Source organism: Grampus griseus (assembly GCF_964374135.1).
Source record: "Grampus griseus genome assembly, chromosome: 7".
In the NCBI taxonomy this organism is placed as follows: Eukaryota; Metazoa; Chordata; class Mammalia; order Artiodactyla; family Delphinidae; genus Grampus; species Grampus griseus.
Window position 1 is genome coordinate 8,530,810 of NC_139001.1, and position 12,531 is coordinate 8,543,340.

Sequence of the window (12,531 nt, forward strand, 5' to 3'; positions counted from 1 at the left end):
ATTGTTCTTTTCTCACCTTCTTCATATTTGCAGCAAATACAGAAGAGAGGACAACCTTGACAAATGAAGTATCTGATCTCATCTTTGAAGGACTATCCTGTTATAGTGGTCACTCCTGAGGGGGCAGCAGGTTGGGTGTAGTAACTAGAAGAGACTGTAAGGGGAGTTTCTGGAAGGCTGGTACTGATGTTGAACTAGGTGCTGGTTACACACGTGTGTTCAGTTACGAAAATTCATCAAGCTGTAGGTTAATTATGTTCATATTTTTAGATGTATACTACACTTCAATAAAAACTTAAAAAGAGACTATTAATATATTACGTTTCATTAGAACGCTTTTTCTTTTTTCTTTTTCTTTTTTTTTGCGGTATGCGGGCCTCTCACTGCTGTGGCCTCTCCCGTTGCGGAGCACAGGCTCCGGACGTGCAGGCTCAGCGGCCATGGCTCACGGGCCCAGCCGCTCCGCGGCATGTGGGATCTTCCCGGACCGGGGCACGAACCTGTGTCCCCTGCATCAGCAGGCGGACTCTCAACCACTGCGCCACCAGGGAAGCCCAATAGAACGTTTTTTAAAAAAAGTATCCTGTTGTGAATAAAAGCAGTTATTACCTACAGACCAATTTAAATCTATAATTCTATGTTGAAATTGTCCTCTAGCCTCAAACTCCAGTGAATGGTAAATTCAAATTTCAAATGGAGTAGAGCCAAGTTTATGCAAATTGTCTATAAAGGTGGAATTTTGGGGGAGAGGCAAGATAGGGGTAGGCGATTAAGAGTACAAACTATTATGTATAATATAAATAAGTTACAAGGGTATATTGTACAACACAGGAAATACAGCCAATATTTTATGGTAACTATATATGGAACATAATCTTTTAAAATTGTGAATCACTGTTGTACATCTGAAACATATATTATACATCAACCATACCTCAAAAAAGAAAAAAAGGTAGAACTCTGCTATCACTCTTTCTTGAAAATGTTCTTTCTCAGTTTGATGAAGCTAGCTCCTAGTACGAAAAATCTGTAAACAATCTAGTGGCAACAATACAGAAGAACAGTATAAAGAAAGCAATGTACTAGGAAACAGAAGATCTGGGTTCTAGTCTTAGTTTTGTTAGTTTCTCAGTACATGACATCAGGCAAATCACTTAAATTTTCTTTTCTGTAACTAGAGATAATATTTCTTGACTATCATGCAGGAATAATATAAAAACAAATGAACAAATACACATATGCTTTCAGTTAATGAGTACTGAGGTAAATAACAGTAAGTTATATAAGAAGTAAAAAACCCATGTTCTAGTTCCTGTTTTGCCTCTAAATAAGCTGGGATAATTTTAGACAAGGTTCAATTAACCATACACTTTGGGGTCCCTTTTCACATCGGAAAAAGAACGAATTGGACTAAAAGTTCCATAAGGTCTGTTCCACTTTACAATTCCATGGCTTTTAAAAATGAATCAATCATCAAAGGTTTTAAATCAGTGTTCATTATTACAGGACATTTCATCAATGAGAAATATTCCTATGAAATAAAAATGAAATTTTAAAGGTGATATCATACCAAAGAGGTTGCTGGAGAATTACTGTAGTTGACAGCATCATTGTTCAACTTTTTAAAAATAAATAATTAATTAATTTTTGGCTGCATTAGGTCTTCGTTGCTGTGTGCGGGCTTTCTCTAGTTGTGGTGAGTAGGGGCTACTCTTTATTGCAGTGCACGGGCTTCTCAATGCGGTGGCTTCTCTTGTCGTGGAGCATGGGCTCTAGGCATGCAGGCTTAGTAGCTGTGGCTCACGGGCTCTAGGTGCGCGGGCTCAGCAGTTGTGGTGCACGGGCTTAGTTGCTCCGCAGCATGTGGGATCTTCCTGGACCAGAGCTCAAACCTGTGTCCCCTGCATTGGCAGGCAGATTCTTAACCACTGCACCATAAGGTTAAGTCCCATCATTATTTAACTTTTATTTTTCACTTGCATTGGGCTAAGAACTTAAAAGTTCTGTCCATAATTTTTTTTTAAATGTATTTATTTTTATTATTTATTTTATTTTTGGCTGTGTTGGGTCTTTGTTGCTGCACGCGGGCTTTCTCTAGTTACGGCGCACGGGCTTTCTCTAGTTGCGGCGAGCAGGGGCTACCTCTTTGTTGCGGTGCGCGGGCTTCTCATCGTGGTGGCTTCTCTTGTTGCGGAGCACGGGCTCTAGGTGTGCAGGCTTCAGTAGCTGCGGCTCGCGGGCTCTAGAGCGTAGGCTCAGTAGTTGTGGTGCATGGGCTTAGTTGCGCCGAGGCGTGTGGGATCTTCCCGGACCAGGGCTCGAACACGTGTCCCCTGCATTGGCAGGTGGATTCATAACCACTGGGCCACCAGGGAAGCCCAGTTCTGTCCATACTTTGATACTCAAATCCTCTGACAAACTCAAACATCTTATCACATAACAAATTATAAATAAAACCACTCAAGACTGCACGTCTCAAGGGGCAAGGATGGAGACTGTGTCTTCTGTACTTTTTCCCATAAATTAGTGGCACAGTGCTAGGTACTAAAGATAAAATAATTTTTATTACTTAATAAAAGACAAAGGGAGCCAAACTAAATATATATTTAGAGACTTGACCAACAAGTATTTCCTACTAGGTTCAAATCCTAAGGGTTAATCACTGGGAAAAATATCAGGCCCTTCCTTGTTCCCCTCCTCACTTAAGTTTTTAACTCAGCTAGATAATCAAAAATGAGAGAGTTAACAAGTACCTCTGAGTTACTTCATAAGGGCTAATTGTGTGTCTTTTAATTTTATGTGCTTTGAAGTTCCCAGTAGGGAGACCACATAAAGGGCTAGGGAAGGCCTACTTTAAAAAGTAAAACACTGAAACAGGTAACTAAGTTCTGATTTGTTGTTTCAATAAAATTTCTTGGCTTGTAGCTAACAGTCATCTTACCAACTTACTATTTGTACAACCTTCCAGAGAGCAGGAATTGTGCAAGGGCATATGCACAAGTCACTACCATATTATCCAACCATAAAGTGCACATATGAATTCCTTTTTTTAAAAACATACTGGCTATTAACTACTGTTTATTGAATATTTTGCACAACCTCAATATTAAATTGTATTAATCAAAATGCTTTCAAGAATATGTGTCTTTTCTAATCTATCTTCCCTAGAAAAGGAAAAAATATAGCACTATACGTATACAGGCAGAAACACTGTTCTAAGCACGTGGGTTTGGTCCATCGCAGCGGGAATTTGGTGAGGACATAAACCTCACGGTAGTCCCTTGGCAGAGTTATGAATTTATATTTTCATTAGGTAGGTGCCACAGGATTACCATAATGACAAAGGAATTAAGAGTATTCCCTCTGTTTAAGTCCCTTGTACTCCCTACCAACAGACTCCAAATAATCTGAGCAGCATCCTGAATTTTGAAGTGCCCGTTGAACATCTTTAACTAAATAGTCCACAAATACCTCAGTCAATACACAGAATTCTGTACAGAAAGAGGAACAAAGGGCACCCCTCCCCTAAACTGCTTCTCTTTCCGTCATGACTATTCATCTATACACCAAGAAAACTCACATTTTCAATCATTCTATTCTCTCATTCCCCACATCTAATCTGCCCACTCAAGTGAAACCTTTAAATCTTGTTTGTGTTTGCACTGCTTGTTTTAGACCCTGATCATCTCTCACTTGAAATAATACAGTGATTCCTTAAACGATCTCTCTCTTCCTCCTCTCCCTTTCGTTTTCAACATGCTGTGGTAGAAAGAACGTGGGCTTGGAATTTGAAAAACCTGGATTCCAATTCTAGTGCAGCCATTTATTAATAGAATGGCAATCATTAAGTCTCTCTGAGACTTAACTGCTTCATGCATAAAATGATATCTGCTCCACCTTATTTATGCTGGGGAGTTAGTGGTGTGGTAGAGTAGAATACTATACTATAATTACTAAAATCTTAATGCATAACCAGAAATTGCCTTTGGGCCAGAACCAGGAATTTGGTTACTAGTATGCTGTAGTTTGGGCTCTTATTTTTTAAGAAAGGTAAGGCAACTCATACCCAAAAGTTCATTCAAAACAATGTAAAACAAGTTGGATATTAAACCTAGAAAACTGGTTATATACAGGGTTCTGACCTCCAGATTTCCTCACCAACTTTTTAGGGAGCTAATGGCACAGAGAACACTTTACCTACCTTGCCCCTCAGCTGCAGCAAGGACAGGACATTCCAGCGAAAAGTGACTCACAAAGAGCTTATCCTAAACGTATCTTAAAACTTCATTTATTTTATGATCTCCCACTTGTTAAAAGTATTATACTTAGAATAGGGCATTAACAATTTCATGAGGTTTAGAAAAAAATTTTGCCTGCGAACATAAATACAGAGCTTTGCCTGGGAGCCTAACGCAAAGAGCTTTACCTAGTTGATTACCATAAAAGACTGATATAGGTTGTGAGGGCTATAAACTCAAAAGCACATAAAAAATTCTTTTATGTTTCTCAGTCTAATAATAGTTCCAACTCTGACACCTTCTTCAGAAAATTTGTTAAGACAAGGAATGACAAATTCTTTAATTAGCTTAGACATTCAACCTCTTCAAGAGTACAATAAAATCATAATATTCTAGGTTTATTTTAATTTTTCAACAGGCAGCTCTAAAAGGACAAAAGAATTTTTCTAAGCAATGATCGCAATGCAAACATTCACTGAAAGCGAAACTTACATTAATCTTTATCCAAATACATAATACATGTTGGTATATATGTCTAATTTTTAAAACTAAGCTAATAAATGATAAAATTATATCATCACCATCTTGAAACTGGTAATGAATTAATGGACAACAGCATCATTATCAAAGACGCTAACATCATGAAAAGAGAAACAACTAGACCTTACACCTTATGTGCACTGCCAGCCCCTTCTTAATAAAAAAGGAGGAGGAGGAGAGGGAGAAAGGAGAAGGGGAAGGAGGAGAAGGAGAAGAGAAAGAGTGAAATATTGAACCAGAATGTGACCAAGCCTCTAGATCTAACTATCAATTTACAGGAAATATAGAAGACCAAAAAACATTATATTACACACAGGGATGCAACTGAGAAAGAGGGGGGCAAGGCAAGGGAAGGAGAAAGAACCTGCAAATTAATAGAAAATACACTAACTCTTTAATAACAATTCATAAGGCTTTTTTTCAGTTATTTTAGATAATTCTGACTCTCCTTGAATGTTAGCTTTTCTATGTAAACATTTATCTCTTTAAGATAATGTCACAAAATAATTCCTGTAGTTTGTTTTAATGGCTTTGGATCAACATTTAAAACTAAGTATTTAAATGACTAATCCCTGATCAGCAATACAAGTTCATCTCTATGTCTCTGTGAACATATTTAGAAAAATAAATGTCTAGAAATGTTCAAGTCACAGGAAAAATCGTGGATTTTGTTATATTGGCTGGGGATAGTTAGAGAGCAAGGAATTCAACACTTTGATTAGCACAAAATGTGTTACCTATGACTTAGCTTTTCCTCATATTTACATTTTGATATATTAAATTTAAAAGTATATTTACTCAGACAATTACAAATTTGCTAGCTGCATTTGTTCTCAACAATGGAGCTACATGTTGTGGGAATTCTAGCAACATTTCTTGCTCTCTTTATTTCTTGGCTAGTTTATAAAAATTTAAAAAGTGAATACCATTAAAAGAGGGGAGATATTTAACATTTTGAATTTTGTTTTCATCACAACATAAAACATACATAAAATATTATCACAAAAATAACTGAAAAAGAAGAAAACAGTTTCATTTCCCAAAAACACTTCTGTCCTATGAAACTCTGTATCCTAAGCTACTGCTATTTGTAGTTTTTTACTACCGTTTTTATGAGTTTTTTTTTTACCATCAATTTAGTATTTACTGAATTATCTATCTACTACATGTAAAGTACCACAAGGAAAACAAAACCACACAGATCTTGCCCCAAACCTTACAAATTTAGTGCAATCTTTAATGTTTCTTTTTTAACATCTTATTGGACTTCAGAAAACTAAAAATAATTATAGTTTTAGACAAGCTTTTGGTAAGTTTCCAAACAGATTAATTTCTTTCAGGTGCTGCCAAAATGGAGTGAAAATATCTCAAATAGGTGAGAAGAAAGTAGACTGAAAAGATTTATATAAAGAAATTGCTACTTCACCATAATAAGAAACATGGCTCTGAAAAATCTCAGATTGCATTCCTGAACCTAGAGAAATGTGTAACATTCAAAAAGTTACAGAATTATCAGCATGTTTCCCCCTGCCCTTCAAATCATCAAACTAAGAAATGAAAAATTCTCTAGAGGGGGTTCAACAGCAGAATTGAGCAGGCAGAAAAAAGAATCAAATAAGGTTAACTGATAATATTAAGTTAGGTTAATTGAGAATTGAAGTTAGGTTAGTTGAGATTATCCAATCTGAGGAGCAGAAAAAGAATGAAGCAAAATGAACAGAGCCTAAGAGACCTGTGGGTGACACAAAACACACCAACATACGCATAATGGGAGTCCCAATGGGAGAAGAGAAAGAGAAGGCTGAAAGAACTCTTGAAGAAATAATAGCCAAAAACTTCCCAAATTTTGATGAGAGACTAGAAACTTAACAAACTCCAAGCAGGATAAACTCAAAGAGAACAGTGAACAAAAAAGACAAAGACTACATTCTAGTAGGAGAAAGACAATAAACAATAAATGATAAAGTAAGTAAAAAGGTGAAGTTCTAAGGAGAACCAAAAAAGTAAATCAAGGTAAGGTGTATTGGAAGAGCCAAGAGAAGGGGGCATTTTGCAGTATTCATTAGAGTAGTCAAGGCAGGCTTCAATGATAGGTGATATTTAAGCAAAGAAAAGAAGGCAGTGAAGAAGTGAGCCAAGTGGCTATCCAGAGAAGGAGTATATTAGGTAGAGGAAACAGCTCAAGCAAGGGCCCTGTGGGGGAATGACGCCCAGCATGTTTGAGGAGTGGCAAAGAGGCCAATAGTTCAAGTGTAGTGAAGAGGGGAAGAGTAGTTGAAAACAGGGCCAGACTATAGGAAACTTGGTTTTTACTATGAGTGAAGTGAAGGGCAGTCAGGATTCTAAGCAAAGGAATGATATGATCTGACTTGTTTAAAAATGGTAATTTTGGCTGCTCTACTGAGACCAGAGGGCAAAGGTAGAAGAAAGAAGATGAGTTAAGAGGCTATCTCACAAATCTGGTTAAGATATAACTGTGACTCGGTGGTAGTCATGAACATGGGGGAAAAAGTTTGAAATTTGGTACATATATTGAAGTAGAATAAACAAGATTTCCTGATGGTAAGACGTGAAAAAAAAGAGACTGGAAGAATGCAACGGCCTTTAACTGAGATAAAGAAACCAATAGATAGAACAGATTTGGAGGGAAAGGGCAAAAGTTCAATTTTGGACATTTTGAGTTTGAGATGTTTTTAGACATCTAAGGGAAATACTGAGTAGGTAATTGAATGTAACAGTCTGGAGTTTGAAGGAAAGGCCTAGGCTAGAGATACAAATTTGGGAGTTTTAGTATATAGGTAGTATTCAAAGCCTTAAGTGTGTCTGAGATCACCAAGTGTGAAGGGAGAGGAGATCCAGAAATGAGTCCCAGAGGAGCCCCAATATTAAACAGGTTGACATGAAAGAGAACAAGTAAAGGAGACTACACAGGAGTAGTAATGAGGTAGGAGAAAATCCAACAGTGTGGTCTAGTGGAAGCTAAGCAAAGAAACTATTTTAAGGAAGGGGAAGGGGAAATGATCAACTGGGTCAAATGCTGCTGTGAAGTAGGCAGAGCAGGTTACATCACCTCCTTTTTACACATGTAGAAATTAAAGCTCAGAGAAATTGGTTTGTCTGAGCTCCTAACCCTTAAGTATGCTGCTTGTCTCATCTCATGACCACAAGATCACAGTCATTGGGCTGGAAATAGAGTTTTAGGAGTTTTTTTCAACAAGTTAATGGAAAACCGTAAGAGTGAATGGAAGGAGAAAATGAAGAAGGAGAAAAGTCAACAGGATAGGAACCTCTGAAAATCTACATATTAAGAGGGTAGAATAAAACTTAGAAAAGATTCTGTAAGAAAGACAAAGAACGCAGGCAGGATAAGGTGTCTTTGGTTTTTTTGTGTGTGTGTGTAGGAACCTCCCTCCCTCTCCTGGACCAGCCCCTTCTCTCCACCCACCCACCCCACGGCCCCCCAGTCCATTCTCTACTCTGTTGCCCAACAGCAGGTTTCCCCTGAGGTGCATGGAAGCCACAGGAAGCAGGCCTTCGTGCTGCCTTCAGGACCTTCGCCTAGGCCATCCCCTCCCACCCCTTGGTCTGACACCCTCTGGGCTCATCTTTAGGCACCTGTCCCTCCCGAAGTATTCCTCCTGTTTTAGCTGTAACAGCATTTATCACACTGCGCAGAGGACCGCCCTGTTCCCCGCGCAGTCTGCAGGGTGGAAATACTGTGGCAAACACACCTCTCAGAATTACTAGAAATTGACCTTCCCTCTCTGAGCATGCTGCCTTATCTGTAAAACAAGATACTGATAGTCTGTGATTATGGTGGGGATTGAATAAGATTTTTTAAAGCAGCAGGTACTGCCTACGTTGGGTGCAAAATGAAATGGGAGCTTTAAAAAAGAACTTCTGACAGCTGCAGCTGTTCCTTGCAAACTGCAGGACACGGATCCAGCCCACGACCGCAGTCTTGTGTAGTATATTCAGGCCGCACTGAACACGGGACCTGCAGGCGGCGGAGCGGACTGTGTTGATGGAACAGAACCTAGAACTGGGGCGATGGGCTGAGGCCCAGCGGTGACAGGTCGCTTCTAACGGCTCCCGGGCACCCAGAGCCCGGAGCTGCACTGGGGTGCCGGGTGCCATGGTTCCGGGGTGCAGAGGTTCCGGGGTCTCGAGGTCCCGGAATCCCACGGTCCAAAGTGCCGGAACGCGACCCAAATCCAGCCCCGACCGGCGGCCCTAGCGCTGACGGCCCCGCCCCTCAGATAAGGTGTCTTTGAAGTAAAAAAAAAGATACAAGTTTTAAAGAGAAATGCTCAGTCAATAGTGATGAATACTGCACAAAATCAACAATTGGTGTTAATTAGTGACTTTCTAAGAGTTATTTTAATAGAATGTTGGGGATAAAAATCTGATTACAAGGGTTATAGATTGGGTGGGTAGTAAGAAGGAAAAAGGATAGGCAATTCTCTAAAGAAGTCAAATGATGAAGGAAAGAGACTTAAGGGATAAGGAAAGGTTTTTATTTTTCATTAACTGTAAACCTGAGCATGTCTGCAAGAAAGAACTTAAAGCTGAGGAAATGAATATTCAAGGCATGGATTCTATGTGTGAAAAAGAAGATACTTTATTCAGCAAGATTGCAAAGAATTACCATAAAGAGTTGGGACTAAGGATTTAAGTAGAAGTTAGTTATGGTAAAGAGGAATGACAACATGATCCCAAACGATAGGATGGATGAAAAGAAAGACATTTTAAGAAGTTGAAAGGTGACAGAGCTTTCAAATGGGTCTAAGTCTTTCATTAAAATAAGATGTAAGAGACTTCCCTGGTGGTGCAGTGGTTAAGAATCTGCCTGCCAATGCAGGGGACATGGGTTCAAGCCCTGGTCTGGGAAGATCCCACATGCCGTGGAGCAACTAAGCCCACGTGCCATAACTATTGAAGCCTGAGTGCCATAAGTACTGAAGTCTGAGCACCTAAAGACCGTGCTCTGCAACAAGAGAAGCCACCATAATGAGAAGTCTGGGCACCACAAGGAAGAGTAGACCCCACTCGCCGCAACTAGAAAAAGCCCGTGCGCAGCAACCAAGACCCAACACAGCCAAAAATAAATAAATTAATTAAAAAATAATAATAAGAGGTAAATTCAGTCACCAGGGAAGAATGAGCGAAGTTTTAGCTCTTTCACTGATCTCGTCAAAGAGAGTGAACAAGAAAGGAATTAAAAAAAAAAAAGCCAAGAAATATTTGAGCTGCACTGAGGGTCCTGTTGAAGTGAGTTAGTCTTAGCTGTACCATATCTATAATTATCAGTATATGCGTTTGCACCCCTCATGAAATTATAAATTATATTGATATAAAGGCAGAAAATGTTTATCTTGTTCATCACTGTATCTCCACAAGCTAACGGAACTCAATGAATACTTCGCAAATGAATAAATATGTAGTGGACACAATCCGCATATTGTCAAAAATTCCTTAGTGTGTTAGTGTTTGAAAGATACTATGACTGAGAGATAAAAAATATCTTTGACTGATATTTAAGTTGTCAAGATATTAGACTGTCCCTTGAAGTAGAAGACAGAATCTGTTCAATAAATTAAAAGGCATCAGGGATAAAAATAAGTATTTTAGAAAAAAAAGTACCAATTAGGTGTTTTGGTTATGGTCAGAGTTTGAGTTTGACCTTTAAGCTACTTTAGTAAGAATTAATTTATCTGGAGTTCTTGGTAAATGAGATATTCTACACAAATAAAGTTTCCAGATATTTGAAATCTCATTCTACCATTTAGAATCATACTTTTATATTTTTTTGTCATTTTGGATGAAAATTAAAAAAAATGCATTTCACGTATTCCTGTCATCCAAAACAGAGCTGAATAAAGGTGATTTAACCTTTATTAAATATATGGTAGTCAACACTATGGTATCAATTACACCACAGAGTTGTGGAGGGCTGAGTTATGAGAGCTACAAGTCTCTATTGTGAGTAGACCTACACGCCTACACTTGTTAATTCCTGTTTTTTAATTGGCCCCCTTTGCTATTACCAAAGTGCTTGTCCACCTCTTAATCTGTTACTCTACTCTGGAGAAGGGAGGGAAACGTGTTTGTTAAAACTGTCTCAAATATTAAAACAATAACAACAGAAAAAACCGTCTGAAGAGTGAATTTATCAATGGATATTCTTTTGTACTATTTAGATTTACCACCATGTGCAAATGTTTGTTTTCATTAAAGATGGGGGACAGAAGTTTTTGTGAGTGTGTTCAGAGCAAGAAGATTTGGAGTGGGGACTTACAGACAGCCTTCTGCCTAATGTGCGTGAGGTCTTAGAACACAGGTTTAGTTATTTGCCAACTGAGAGATTCATCTACCCTTTTATTATTATTATCTTGCTTTCTCTCCGATTATCAGCTATGCTTCTAATAACTCAAGGTTGCCAAATAAGTAGTTGTTCTAGCTAGTTATGTCCTTTAGCCATTAAACTAATTAAAAATACAAAAATAAAATAAAAACATTCCAAGAACCAATTTTAACTACTTTTAGTTAAGGTTTAAAAAAAAAAAGTGAGGGACTTCCCTGTGGTCCAGTGGTTAAGAATCTACCTTCCAATGCAGGGGACACAGGTTTGACCCCTGGCAGGGGAACTAAGATCCCACATGCCGTGGGGAAACTAAGCCCATGAGCCTCAACTACTGAGCATGCGAGCCACAACTAGAGAGCCTGCGTGCTCTGGAGCCTGCGTGCCACAACGAAAAGATCCCACATGCTGCAACCAAGATCCTGCGTGCTGCAACTAAGACCCTATTCAGCCAAAAATAAAATAAATAAATAAATATTAAAAAAAAAAGAAAGTGAGTGAATGTGGGTGAGAAGGGTCGGCATTGGCACAGTATTATAAAATAATAATGTTTGGTATTTTTATAATATACTCAATGAATATTTTAATAAATTTATCTGTAAACACAAATCAATGAAGGTTTCTTTCATACAAGTCTTTTCATTAAATATAATGATGCTATTTTCAATCTGACATTACTTGTTTTGCAGATACCTATCTGCCTGCATGAGCACAGGGGTCAAATTGTGGTTCAGAATAAAGCAGTTATTTTAAGATATTTTCATAGTCCTGAAGAGAAATTCTGGCACATTAAAATCCATCTGATTGTTCTTGAGGATTATTTTATTCGTTTTCACCCAAAATTCTTAGTAAATATTTTTTGTAAAATATTGAATTTTGAGTTAAAATAAAACAAATATTGAATAAAATCTGAAGTGCTCAGTAGAACTGAAATGAACAAAATATTTTCCAATAACTTTCACACAAGGGAAGGAATATAAATTTGAAACAGGGCATAAATGCTGTTGCCAATGTAGAAGTAATTAAATAATTTTAAACTATGAGCAATCTATGATGATCTTTATTTATTTTTTTGCCACATGGCATGCGGGCTCTAGTTCCCTGACTAGGGATCGAACACGTGCCCCCCTGCAATGGAAGCACAGAGTCTTAACCACTGGACCGCCAGGGAAGTCCCCTATGATGACCTTTTAAAAGGAAACCTTGAGAATGCTGAAGTTCTAGTACTAAGCTAGTCTTACAGTTTAAGGAAAACTCAGATAGAATAGCTGATAAGACTTTTACACTAATTTTCTGAAATAAGGCAGAAATGTATTTTCATTATATATCACATACTTTCCCCAATGTATCTGTGAAAAAAAAAAACTGCCAATGAACCAACTCCCAAATCCA

The 12,531-nt window shown here is 38.1% G+C and overlaps 1 protein-coding gene across 1 annotated transcript in view; it reads right to left on the reverse strand.

Moving 5' to 3' along the window:
• PSMD1 (proteasome 26S subunit, non-ATPase 1) overlaps window positions 1-12,531 on the reverse strand; it is a 105,106-nt gene that overhangs the window by 40,946 nt on the left and 51,629 nt on the right. The window lies entirely within an intron of this gene.